Genomic DNA, 13,278 nt, shown 5'->3' on the forward strand with positions numbered 1-13,278 from the left:
CTGTTGTTAACAAAGTGATAAGAGAAAGATTCCAGTTCAAGTAGTGATCATGTCCATCCACCCCTCTGACTTTTCAAACCAGGAGAAAATTATCAGACACCTCCCGCACTCCACCTGTTAACCGCTCCATAGTAAGTGCCACCAGAATTTCAGGTTAATTCTTAATGCTTAGGTGAGATTCCATATTTAAGAATGCTTACCAGTCTTCTGGCTGCCACCCAGATCCAAAACGCTAGACATCTATCAGCTTCATCGACTTTTCATTAAGGGAGCAAACATTCAGCAGGTGTGTACTTCTATAGAGGAAATTTAAACCAGAAACCCAGCCCTGCAGACAACTCATTATTCTTTTAAAGAGAGGCAGGCCTCAGAACCTTCCAAGAGGGTGATCCTATCCCTAGGGGTGACGTTCCACATTGGCAAGCACAGAGAGGTTGCCTGGAAAACCCCTTTCAGCAGTGTCACTTTTTTAAATTTAACATTTATTTCTTTTATTTTTTATTAAAGTATAGCTGGCGTATGATATTACATTAGTTTCCAGTGTACAATATAGTGATTCGACATTTGTATATCTTACAATGTGATCACCAGACTGCCTAGCAACCATCTGTCACTGTGCAAAGTTATCACAATAGACTATATTCCCCTTCTCCTTCCCCCCCCCCCCCCCCGCCCATTCTTCCACTCCTCTCTCCTCTGGCAACCATCAGTTTGTTCTTTGTTTCTATGACTCTGTTTTGGTTTGGTTTGGTTTGTTGATTTAGAAAAAAAAATTTTTTTAATCCCACATGTAAGTGAAACTAAAAGGTATTTGTCTTTCTTTGTCGGACTTATTTCACTTAGCATAATGCCCTCTAGGTCCATCCATGTTGTCACAAATGGCAAGATCTCATTCTTTTTGTATTGCTGAATAATATTCCATTATATATATAAAATCTCACTTTTAAAACCAACTCCTCCCTTTAAGAGCTGACATCTATTATTACAATTCTGTGTTGTACAGTCGTTTGGATAGCTTTTGTTTTTATACTCTTAAAATAATTTTTTTCTGATTTTCTAACTCTAAAACAGTGATAATACATAAAGTTTAAAAAATCTAGAAAAGATTGAAAAGAAAAATTAAAACCATCTGCAATCTTCAACCCCAGTGGTAACTACCGATAAGATTTTGTTGCATTTGTTTCCCTTTTTTCCTAGCATTGAATGGGATTTTAAAACAAATTTGGGCCCTGGCCAGTTGGGCTCAGTGGTTAAAAGGGTCTCAAGTTCAGTTCCTGGTTAAGGGCACCTACTTCGGTTGGATCGAGTGCAGGAGGCAAGCAATCGATGTGTCTCTCTCACACTGATGTTTCTCTCTCCCTCCCTCCCACTCTCTCTAAAAATCAATGGAAAAAATATCCTCCAGTGAGGATAAAAAAAACAAAAAAACAACAAAAAAAATTGGAACTAGGCTTAACATCATCTTAGGATAGATTTTGTTTTTTTGCATAATTATCCTTTAATTTAAACGTTCCCCTTCTCTACAACAATTTACACTGAAATTTTCAACTTGGTAGTCAATATTTTTACATAAAATTTTTATTGTGTTTACTATTATTTTCTTAGCATTGCTGTCTAGAAATGAGATTACAGTGCCAAAAAGTAAAACAAGATTTTTTATTTTTATTTTTTATCTTTATTGATTTCAGAGACAGGAAGGGAGAGGGAGAGAGAGAGAGAAACATCAAGGATGAGAGAGTCATTGATCGGCTACCTCCTGCACTGCCCCCACTGGGGATCGAGCCAGCAACCTGGGCATGTGCCCTGACTGGGAATTGAACCACAATCTCCTGGGTCCTAGGTCCATCTTCAACCACTGAGCCATGCCCCTCTGGGCTAAAAAAAGATTTTTAAGGCTCTTGACACACAGTACTAATTTGCTTTCTGGAAATGTTCTCATTTGGGCTTTCATCAATGAGGTACATTTCTCTGTACATTCATAGCCATAAAAGGCTGTCATAAATTTTCCTCTTTGCCAGTTTAACAAGAAAAATTATATTTTGTTATTGAATCACTTTATATTTGATTACTAATGAAGTTGAATATTTTTCCTGTTGTTGGTCATTTGTAAGTTAAATGGTAAATTGCTTATGACCTGTGTTGTTTTATAGTTTTTATTTGAAAAAGTACTTTAAATTTTTTATATTTTATTAGTAATTTGTCTTCTTTCTTTCCAGCTTTATTTTTTTTTTCTATTTTGTTCATCAGTTTATTTTGTTCATTATATTCCACATATGAGTAAGATCATGTGATACTTGTCTTACTCTGACTGGTTTATTTCGCTTTACATAATACTCTCTAGTTCCATCCCTCCATGCTGTCTCAAAGGGTAAGAGATCCTTCTTTTTATAGCTGCATAGTATTCCATGGTGTAAATGTACTGATGGGCACTTGGGCTGTTTCCAGATCTTTCTTTCCAGCTTTATTTTCATATAATTGACATATAACATAATGTAAGTTTAAAGTGTACAACATAGTGATTTGATACACTTACATATTGCAAAATTATTAGCACAATAAGGTTAGTTAACACATCCATCACCTCATATAATTACCTTTTCTTTTTGTGGTAAGGACATTTAAGATCTACTCTCTTAGCAACTTTTAGGTGTACAGTATAATACAATATTACTAACTATAGTTACCATAACGTACATTAGAGCCTCAGAATTTATTCATCTTATAACTGGAAGCTTGTACCTTTTGACCAGCATCTCCCCATTTCTCCCACCCCTCAGCCCCTGACAACCACCATTCTGCTCTGTTTCTATCAATTCAAGTGTTTTTAGACTTCATATATGAGTGAGAAAATATGGTATTTGTTTTTCTCTGTCTAATTTATCTCACTTAGCATAATGCCCTGAAAGTCCATCCAATCTTGTCCCAAATGTCAAGATTTTCTTCTTCTCATGGACAAATAATTTTTTATTATATATATATTATATATAAGTATGTTTTGTATTTATTATGTATCTATATTATATATAAAACATTTTCCATATTCAGTCATCCATCAATAGACATGTAGGTTGTTTTCAAGTTTTGGCTGTTGTGAATAATGCTGCAGTGAACGTGGGGGTGCAGGTATCTCTTCAAGATATGTACTAATTTCATTTCCTTTGGATAATACCCAGAAGTGAGATTGCTGAATTATCATATGGTAGTTCTAATTTTTAATTTTTTGAGGAACCTCCATACAAACTAAAAAGAGAGGCCTCAGAGGAACCAACACTGCTGGCACCTTAATATCACACTTCCAGCCTCCAGAACTATAAGAAAATAAATTTCTGTTGTTTAAGCTACTTAGCCTGTGGTACTTTGTTGTGACAGCCCTAGAAAACTAACATAGCAGGTGTTTGTTTGAGCCCCTACTTTCAATTATTTTGGATGTTATATCATGAAGTGGAATTGCTGGATCAGAGGTAATTCTATAAGTTTTTAAAATATATATATCTGGGAGAGAGAGAGAGAGAGAGAAACATCAGTGATGAGAGAGTCGTCATTGATTGGCTGCCTCCTGCACACCCCCGGCTGGGGATCGAGCCCACAACCCGGGCATGTGCCCTGACAGGGAATCAAACCACAATCTCCTGGATCACAGGCCGATGCTCAACCGCTAAGCCACACCCCACCAGGCTTGTTCCTGTTCACTGATGCACAAAAATTTTAAATTTTGAATAAGTCCAATTGATCTATTTTTTCTTTTGTTGTCTGTGCTGTTGGAAATCACATCTAAGAAATCATCGCCAAATCTAATGTCATGAAGATTTTCCTATTTTTTTAAATTTTTTTTTTACTTTTTAAATTTATCTTTATTGTTGAGAGTATTACAGGTATCCCATTTTCCCCCCCAATTGATCCCCTCCACTTCCCTCCCACCCCCTTCTGAGGCCTTCACCCCGTTATTAACTGTGTCCATGGGTTATGCATATAACTTCTTTGGTTAATCTCTTCCCACCCTCCACCCCCCTTCCCTCTTTCCTCTGAAATATGATCGTCTGTTGCCTGCGTCAATGTCTCCGGATTTATTTATTCATCATATTCTTTTGTTCATTAGCTTCTTCTTAAAGAAGACCCTTCAACTTTTCCTGTAGTGCTGGTCTGGTGGTGATGAATTCCTTTAGCTTTTCCTTGTCTGAGCAGCTCTTTATCTGACCTTCAATTCTAAATGATAGCTTTGCTGGGTAGAGCAATCTTGGTTGTAGGTCCATGTTTTTCAACACTTTGACTATTTCTTGCTACTCCCTTCTGGCCTTCGAAGTTTCTGTTGAGAAATCAGCTGACAGTCTTATGGGTGCTCCCTTGTAGGTAACTAACTGCTTTTCTCTTGCAGCTTTTAAGATTCTCTCTTTGTCTTTAACCTTTGGCATTTTAATTATGATGTGTCTTGCTGTGGGCCTCTTTGGGTTCCTCTTCTTTGGGACCCTTTGTGCTTCCTGGACTTGTAAGTTGATTTCTTTCCCCAGGTAGGGGAAGTTTTCTGTAATTATTTTTTCAAGTAGGTTTTCAATTCCTTGTTCTCTTTCCTCTCCTTCTGGCACCCCAATAATACAAATGTTGGGCCTCTTGAAGTTGTCCCAGAGGCTCCTTATACTATTTTCATATTTCTGGATTCTTTTTTCTTTTTGTTCTTCTGGTTGGGTGTTTTTTGTTTCATATTCCAAATTGCTGATTTTATACTCAGCGTCCTCTACTTTACTGTTGAGTCCATGTAAATTATTCTTCATTTCAGTTCCTGTAGCCTTCATTTCAAATTGGTACTTTATTTTTTTTATTCTTATTTTTTAAAATATATCTTTATTGATTTCAGAGAGAGGAAGGGAGAGGGAGAGAGAGAGAAACATCAATGATGAGAGAGTCATCGATCAGCTGCCTCCTGCACGCCCCAGACCGGGGATCGAGCCGGCAACCCGGGCATGTGCCCTGACTGGGAATCGAACCCCGATCGCCTGGATTCTAGGTCGACGCTCAACCGCTGAGCCACGCCCGGCCCGGTGAAATTGGTACTTTATTATGTTATCGATTTTCTCAGTTATTTCCCTAACAGTCTGCTTAAACATCCTTATAACCATTATTCTGAACTCTCTATCTGTTAGCTTGCTTGGATGTGTTTCATTTAGTTCCTCTTCTAGAGATTTGTTCTATTCTTTCCTTTGTGACATGTTTCTTTGCCTCCACGTTTTGGTTCCTTCTAGGTGTTTGTTTCTATGTATTAGGTAGAGCTGCTATGTCTCCTGGAATTGGTAGAGTGGCTTTGTGTAGCAGGTGCCTTGTAGGGTCCAGTGGCTCAGCCTCCCCAGTTACCTGAGCTGGGCCTTCTAGGTGCTCCCCTCTGTGGGCTGTGTGCACTGTCCTGTTGTAGTTGAGCCTTGGTTGCTCTTGGCGTCCCTGGGAGGAACTGACCCCCAGGCCAATCGGCTGTGAGGACCACCTGCAACTGCAGCCAAAGAGCTGCTGTGCTGGAGACACCCTTATGGATCAGGATTTACTTCAGTGGAGCTTTGGTGTTCACCAAGTGCGCCCCTTGACTGTCACTCGTGGATGTGGTAGGGTTGTAATCCAGCATAGTCGAGTCTGACCACCAGGTGCACTGTCTCTGGGGCCTCCCGGGAAGTGCAAAGTCAGCCTGTGCCAGTGCCTTGCCCAGGGCCACCCAGCATGAGCTACACAGCAAACTGTAGTTGGCTGCTACTTGTGCTGGGCTTGGAGGTGTCCAGGAGAGGCCAAGCTATGAGCCAGTGCAGGCTGCTGCTAGTGCCAGGCCTGGGGCCACTTATCAAGCCATATGGGGCCCACTGCTGCTTGTTTGAGAGATTTTAAGAAAGTCCTAAGCATGAGGCTCTAGAGGCCACTTACACAGAAAAGCCCCTGGAAATGGCCTGGATGAGCTGCAGGTGGGGAGGGCGGGGCCTCCGGGAATCACGGGGCGGGGCCAAAGGTGTGCGTCAGGTGCTGGCGACTCAAATATGGCGCCTGCCTGCCGGCTGTGTGCGGGGAGGACTCGCCAAAGGAGCCATGGCCTCCGCCAGCCCTTCTGCCCGGGAGGAAGCCGCCCCTCCACCTCTCGCCCGGATTTCAGGCAGGTTAGTTTCTCCCGAGTGTCCCAGGTCCTTTCAGGCTGCTGCCCGGCGCTGGGCTCAGAGGGAGCGTCCAAGTGAGTCCGTGCGCGTCCCTTTAGGAGGAGCTGCTGGGGCTCCCGCAGCCTCCGCGACCCTCAGCCACAGTCCCCGCTGGTGTCACAGCCCGGAGTTGTGGGGACGTCTCTTCCCGGCCTGGAGCCCTGGGCTGGGGGCCTGCTGTGGGGCTGGGACCCCTCCCTCCTCCGGGAAACCTCTGCCTCTGAGATTCCCTCCCGGGTTTCAACTGCAGCACCGCTTGGGCCTGCAGCGGCGTCTCCACAATTCAGCCCCAATCCGCCCGCGTCTCCGCCCCTCCTCCCGGTCTTGGTTCTTCTTCAGCTCCCTGGTTGTGGGGCTTCTGTTCAGCCAGATCTCAGGAGGCTCTGAGTGACGGTGGTTCTGTATTTTAGTTGTAATTTTGATGTGGTTGCGGGAGGCGGCGGGTGCAGCTGCGACCTACCTGCCATCTTGTTTCTCCTCTTTCCTCTCTATTTTCTTCTGTGTTTAATAGTTTGAGCTCTTATGTTTCAGGTCTTTGATCCACTGAGTTAATTTTTGTTTGTGATCTGAGGTAAAAGCCAGATTTCATTCCTTTTTTCATCTTGGGGAGGGGGAAGCGGGAGTTTTATTACGAAATATTTCAAAAAAACCAAAATGGTCAAAAGAAATTTATGATGAACATTTATGGTGAACAGGATTCTAGCATGAACGTTTCACTGTACTTGTCTTGTAACATAACTGTCCATCTATCCATCCCTCTATTAATGTATATTAATCATAGTTTTTGATGACTTTCAAAATCTACTAAGTAAACACAGTCCACTTTACCCTAACTACTTCAGCATGTATATTTTAGGTAAAGTTCAATGTTTGTTTACAGGGGTTTCTTTTCTTAACAAAGTAGAAGTCATATATAATGTTCTAGAATTCTGTATAAATGGAATCATGTGGTTTGCCCTGTTCTTTGTCTGTCTTCTTTCACTCAACACAATTATTATTTTTTTAAATATGTTTTTATTGATGTCAGAGGAAGGGTGAGGGGGGGAGAGAGAGAGAGAAACATCAGTGCTGAGAGAGAGTCATCTATCGGCTGGCCCCCTACTGGGGATCGAACCGTGACCTCCCGGTTCATAAGTTGACACTCAACCACCGAGCCTCGCCGACTGGGCTTAACACAATTATTTTGAGATTCATCTGTGTTGTGCATATCAATAGTTCATCCCATTTCTTGTGGAGTAATAGTATTCCATTTTATGAATATATTACATGTGTTTATCCATTCACCTGTTGATGGACATTTGGGTTGTTTCCAGTTTTTTTGCTATTACAAGTAAAATTTCTGTAAACCTTTATGTACAAGTCTTTGGATGGATGTATGCTTTTATCAAATGTATTGAGATAACACTTTAATAACATTATATAGGTTTCAGGTGTACAGCTTTATAATACAGCATCTGCATGTTCTACTGCGTGGTCGCCACCTGAAGGCTAGTCTCCTTCCATCACACGGATTTAATCCCCTTTACCCTCCTCATCCTCCCCCAACTCCCTTCCTCTTTTGTAAACACTACACTGGTGTCTGTGTCTATGAGTTTGTTTGTACTGTTTATTAGTTTGTTGCTTTCTGTTTTATATCCCACATGAGTGAAATCATATGGTTCTTGTCATTTTCCATCTGACTTGTTTCGCTTAGCATGATACTTTCAACAGCCACCCATGTTGTCACAAATGGCAGCACTTCCATCCTTTTTCATGGCTGAGTAGTATTCCATTGCATACATGTATCACACCTTCTATATCCAATCACCCATCAAGGGGCACTTGGGTAGTTTCCATGTCTTGGCCGCCATGCCCAATGCTGCAGTGAGCATAGCAGCATTACATACCTCTATCTGTAAGAACAAGTGTTTTCAGATTTGAGCATTTTAATCATAAATGGACATATCTTGTCAAGTGCTTTATCTGCCTCTATTGATATGATCATACGATTTTACCTTTTATTTTGTTAATGTGACATATTGCATGGATTTATTTGCATATGCTGAACACTATAGTGATAGTCTAATGGGGTTTCTTTTGTAGGTTACAGTCTTTTTTCAGGCTGCCTTGACCATTCTTTCTTTGTAGTTAACTTTTGACAGTTTTAATATAATGTGATGTGGAGGATGTCTTTTTCATTGAGGTAATTGGGGGTTCCTCTAGCTTACTGAATTTTAGGGTCCAGCTCTTTCCACAGGTTTGGGAAGTTCTCGTTGGTTATTTGTTTGAACAGGCTCCCTGCTCCCTTCCCCTTTTTCTTCTGGTATCCCCATTATTTCTATGTTGCCTTTTCGAATGGAGTCAGATAGTTCTTGAAGCGGTCTTTCATTTTTTAAAAAAACTCTTAGTTCCCTCTCTTCTTCCACCTGAGTCGTCTCTAGATTTCTGCCTTCTATATCACTAATTCTCTCTTCCATCTGGTCGTCTCTGTTTCCCACGCTCTGTGATTCATTTGTCATCTCATGTATTGAGTTCTCCAGCGCCAGAATTTCCATTTATTTTTTTAAAGAATTTCAGTCTCTTTGGCAAAGTACTCCTTTTGTTCATGTGTCTTAGTCTGTAACTCACCTATCTGCCTTTCTGAGTTTCCTTGTATCTTGTTGAGTTCTTTACAAAACTGCAATCTTGCATTCTCTGTCATTTAAATCACAGTCTTCCATGGCTTTGAATTTTATTCTGGGAAACTTTTCATTTTCTTTCTGAGCAAGCTTGTTACCTTTTTTATTCACTGTACTTGGATTGTTTTTCTGTCTGGGCATTTGAGATCGTGAACTCTTTTTTTTTGAAGTATGTACCGTTTTGCTCTTAACAATTCAGCAGGTTGACAAGTATAGGTCTTTCGTTTTCCAGTAGATGGTGCTATAGCTTAAGTAGTATTTGTTTTCTCTTGCCTGAAATGCTGGCACCTCTTGGATCTTGGTGGAATAGTATCTACTCATTCATGGAGATTGCCTCTTATTTCCTGAGGCGATGGGTGTTCCCTCTTTGTCCGGTCCCCTCTGTCTCTAGTCACCGCCCCGGGGGTGGGATGGGGGGGGGGCTTCAAGCCTGTGAGTTCCTGCACTGCCTACTTCTGACCAGAGGCTGCCCCCCATGCTGTGCTATTGGGAGCATCTCCACTGCCTCTATCCACCGGGTTCTGCTGCAAGGTGGGGAACAGAAACAAAGCGGGAGTGAGTGGAGGGGAGTTCACAAGTCTGCGGCTTGGCCTTCTTGCTAGTTATGTGGCTGCACTGCTGTGCCACAGATTTACCCCTGTCACCAGGTTTAGCTGCAGGGGTGACTGCCTCTCAGGGAGGAATGTTGCTTCTGGGCTGCCTTGGGAGGGCTGTGGCCTGCCTTCTCTATCCTACCATCTGGGGCTGGGGCGACTCCCAGCTGTGTCTGCGACCTGTCTCTGTCCTTCCCTTGCCCTGCTCCGCTGCTCATTCCAACATGCCCACCTTCAGATGCCTCCACCCTTGGATCTCTCAGTTGTGTTTCTTTGCTGAGCAGGGGATCCTTCATTTAATCACAGTTGTCTGACTTGTAACTTTCAGGAAAGAAACAAAAGGGTCTCTCAGTCGGCCATGGTGCTTAAGTCACCCTCACAGTTTCATTCTTTTGCACGATGATAGGTCATTTTCCCCGTACCATTTACTGAAAAAACTGTGCTTCTCCCGTTGAACGGTCTCATATGTATCTCCCTGGCTAGGTTTCTGTTCAAGTCTTTGCTCGTTTTCCAACTGAATTCTTTTTTAACTGATTTCAGGGTGTTCATTATATATCATGGATATTAGTCATTTCTTGGACATGTAATATGCAAAAAATTTTTTTTGCAGTCTCTAGCTTGTACTTTCATTCTATTAACAGGGTCCTTCATAGATCAAAAGTTTAAAATTTTAAGTTTAATCTATCAATCTTTTTTTCTTTTATGGATCATACTTCTGGTGTCACGTCTAAAAACTTGGGCTAGCCCCAGACTTCCAAAGATACTCTGTTTCCTTCTAAAAGGGTATGGGGCTGGGATTCTTTGCTCCTCAGGAGGGAAATCCAGAGCAGATATATCCCTCCTGGTTCTTTTTTTAAAAGTATTTATCTTTATTGTTAAAAGAATTACAAATGTTCCCTTTCCACCCCCCATCAACCCCTCCTGCCCCGCCCCAGGCCTTCCCCACACTATTGTCTGTGCCCATGGGTTATGCATTTGTGCACATACAGTCCTTGGTTAAATTCTCCCCTCCGACCCCCCACCCCCGCCTACCCTCTGAGATCCCTCAGTCTGTTCTGTGCTTCTGTCTCTGGGTCTATTTTGTTCATGAGTTTATTTTGTTCTTTAGATTCCACATATGAGTGAGATCGTGTGGTATTTAGCTGCCACTCCATGGGTGTGGGGCCTGCCTGTCCTGGGTCTCCAGACCGATGTGACTGCTGCTGCTGCTGCTTTTCTCTTCGTACTCCTCCCTCTCCTCCTTCATTTTCTTGTTTAAATTTAACTTTTTCCATCACCTTTTATCCCCTCGATATCCCCTTCCACCTCCACCCATCACCCTCCACCCCTGCAATCAACTTCTTTATATCCTTAGGTGCAGGGCTTCTGCTCAGCTAGCCTGCAGATGGTTCTCAGTGATGATTGCTCCATAATTTCATTTTAATTTCTTTTTAATTCTCACCTGAGAATATGTTTTTATTGATTTTTAGAGAGAGGAAGGGAGGGAGGAAAAGAGGGAGAGAGAGAGAGAAAAACATTGATGTGACAGAGGAACATTCATTGGGGACCAAACCCCCAACCTAGGTATGTGCCCTGCTGGGAATGGAACCCATCACCTTTCGTGTCCAGGACAATGCTCCAATCAATGGAGCCACCTGGTGGCAATAATTTCATTGTAATTTTGATGTAGCTGTAAAAGGTGAGCTCGGCATTTATCTACTCCACCACCTTGACCATACGTATATCATGTAGTATTATATTTATACCTTAATACAGCGATTTTAAACCACACTAAGGTGCTGCAGGAATGTTTACAACATGCAACACTTGACTATTTAGTCGGGGGCGCTGACCTCTTTTCCCTTAGATTGCCACATGAAAAAATGACGACAGCCAACACGACAATAGCTGTCTGGTGTGAATGAATCAAAATATACTTTTTTCTTTTTTTTTTTGGTCAGATTGGCAAAAATATATTTTTTGGTGTGCCGCAGGATTTTAGTAATTAGTGTATGTGCCATGAGATGAAAAAGGTTGAAAATCACTGCCTTAATATATTGATTCTTGAGCATTTGTAAATAATATTGTATTTTATATTTGGTCTCTACCTATTCATTGATGGTATATATACAATATGTCTTTTTGTATCTACATAATTTTTAGAAGATCTTCACCTAAGGATATTTTTTCTATTGATTTTTAGAAAGAGTGGAAGGACAGGAGAGAGAGAGTGAGAGAGCGAGCGAGAGAGAGAGAGACACACACATTGTGAGAGACACATTGATTGGTTGCTTCCCAAATGTGCCCGGACAGGGGCTGGGGATCGAACCTGCAACCCAGGTGCATGCCCTTGACCAGGAACGGAATCCTCCCACCGGCACTCTAACCACTGATCCACACCAGCCAGGGTGTATCTACATAATTTTTATTTAAGCAAAAGAAGACTAAACATTTGGCAACCTTCACTGCAAAGTGCTGATTTACTTTGTTTATAGTTGTACTCTTTGATAACGTATTTCTTTTTTGCAAATGTTTATTCCTATCAATATCTTAGCAAAATCGCCAGGGGAGCTTTTAAGAAAACAAAAGGAAAGCTGCTAAAATCATGGGCAGTGCACTGTCTTCAGGTAAAGATAAGCCTTAAGGTAAATGCCACGATTCAGCCTAAAATTGGTCCAAAATATTTTACATGAGAACAATGAGCTGCTCTGATATTTTAATGCTTTATTGAGATGTTACGCACCATAAAATTCATTCATTTTATTTTTATTATTGTTATTTTTGTTTAAAATATTACAGATGCCCCTTTTTCTCTCCAATGACCCATTCCACCCTGTCCCACCCCCCTCCCCAGTCCCTCTCCACACCACTATCCATGTCCTTGGGTTGCGCATAAAATGCATCCTTTTGAAGTGTACACTTTAGTGTTTTGAGTATATTCATGAAGTTGTAACACCATTATCACTAATTCCAGAATGTTTTCATCACCCCAAAAGGAAACCCCATACTCATTAGCAGTCACTCCCTTTTCTCTCCTCCACGCAGCCCTGGCACACTCATCTACTCTCTGTGGATTTGCCTATTAGTCTGTACATTTTATGTAAATGGAATAATGCATTATGTGGTATTTTGTTTGACTTCTTTATCACTCAGCTTAACATTATCCTCATTATAGATTGTATCAGTATTTCCTTCTTTTTATGGCTGATTAATATTCCGTTGTTTGATGGGATACTCCTCAGCCCTAAGAAAAGACGAAACACTGCCGTCTGCGACAATGTGGATGGAGCCTGCGAATATCATGCTAAGTGAAATAAGTCAGGCAGAAAAAGCCAAGAACCATATGATTTCACTCACAGGTGGGATATAAAATTGAAACTCGTGGACACAAACAGCAGTGTGGTGGGCACCAGAGGAAAGGGGATGGGGGAGTGAAGAGGGCCTAATATATGGTGACAGATGATTTGACTTTGGGCGGTGGGCACACAGTGCAATATACAGACCTTGTACCATAGAAATCCACACCTGAAACCTATATGATCCTATTAACCAGTATCACCTCAATACATTTAATTAAAAAAATAAAAAATAAAAATAAGATTTGGACATCACCCATATGGTCAGAGCAGTCTCGTTCTTCAGTCTAATAAAAATAAGATTAGTTCGCGCACACACAAAGTTCCATTGTTTGTCTTTGCTATTCATTCATGACCTAATGGGCTTTGGGTTGTTTCCACATGACTTAATAGATTTTAAAAATACAATTTTTTATTTTGAGATAAATGCCAATTTACACGCTGGAATAAGTAGTAATGGAGATCCCACATACTTTCCCCCCCGTTTTCCCCAGTGGTAACATCTCCATCACTGCGGTACACCACCACAGCCAGA

At 41.5% G+C, this 13,278-nt stretch overlaps 1 long non-coding RNA gene across 1 annotated transcript in view; it reads left to right on the forward strand.

Annotated features, from left to right (window-relative positions):
* The window catches only part of LOC148093532 (uncharacterized), a 36,029-nt gene that overhangs the window by 3,227 nt on the left and 19,524 nt on the right, over positions 1–13,278 (forward strand). The gene's annotated exons all lie outside the window — the stretch shown is intronic.

The sequence above is a fragment of the Miniopterus natalensis genome, chromosome 3 (assembly GCF_054644295.1).
Source record: "Miniopterus natalensis isolate mMinNat1 chromosome 3, mMinNat1.hap1, whole genome shotgun sequence".
NCBI lineage: Eukaryota > Metazoa > Chordata > Mammalia > Chiroptera > Miniopteridae > Miniopterus > Miniopterus natalensis.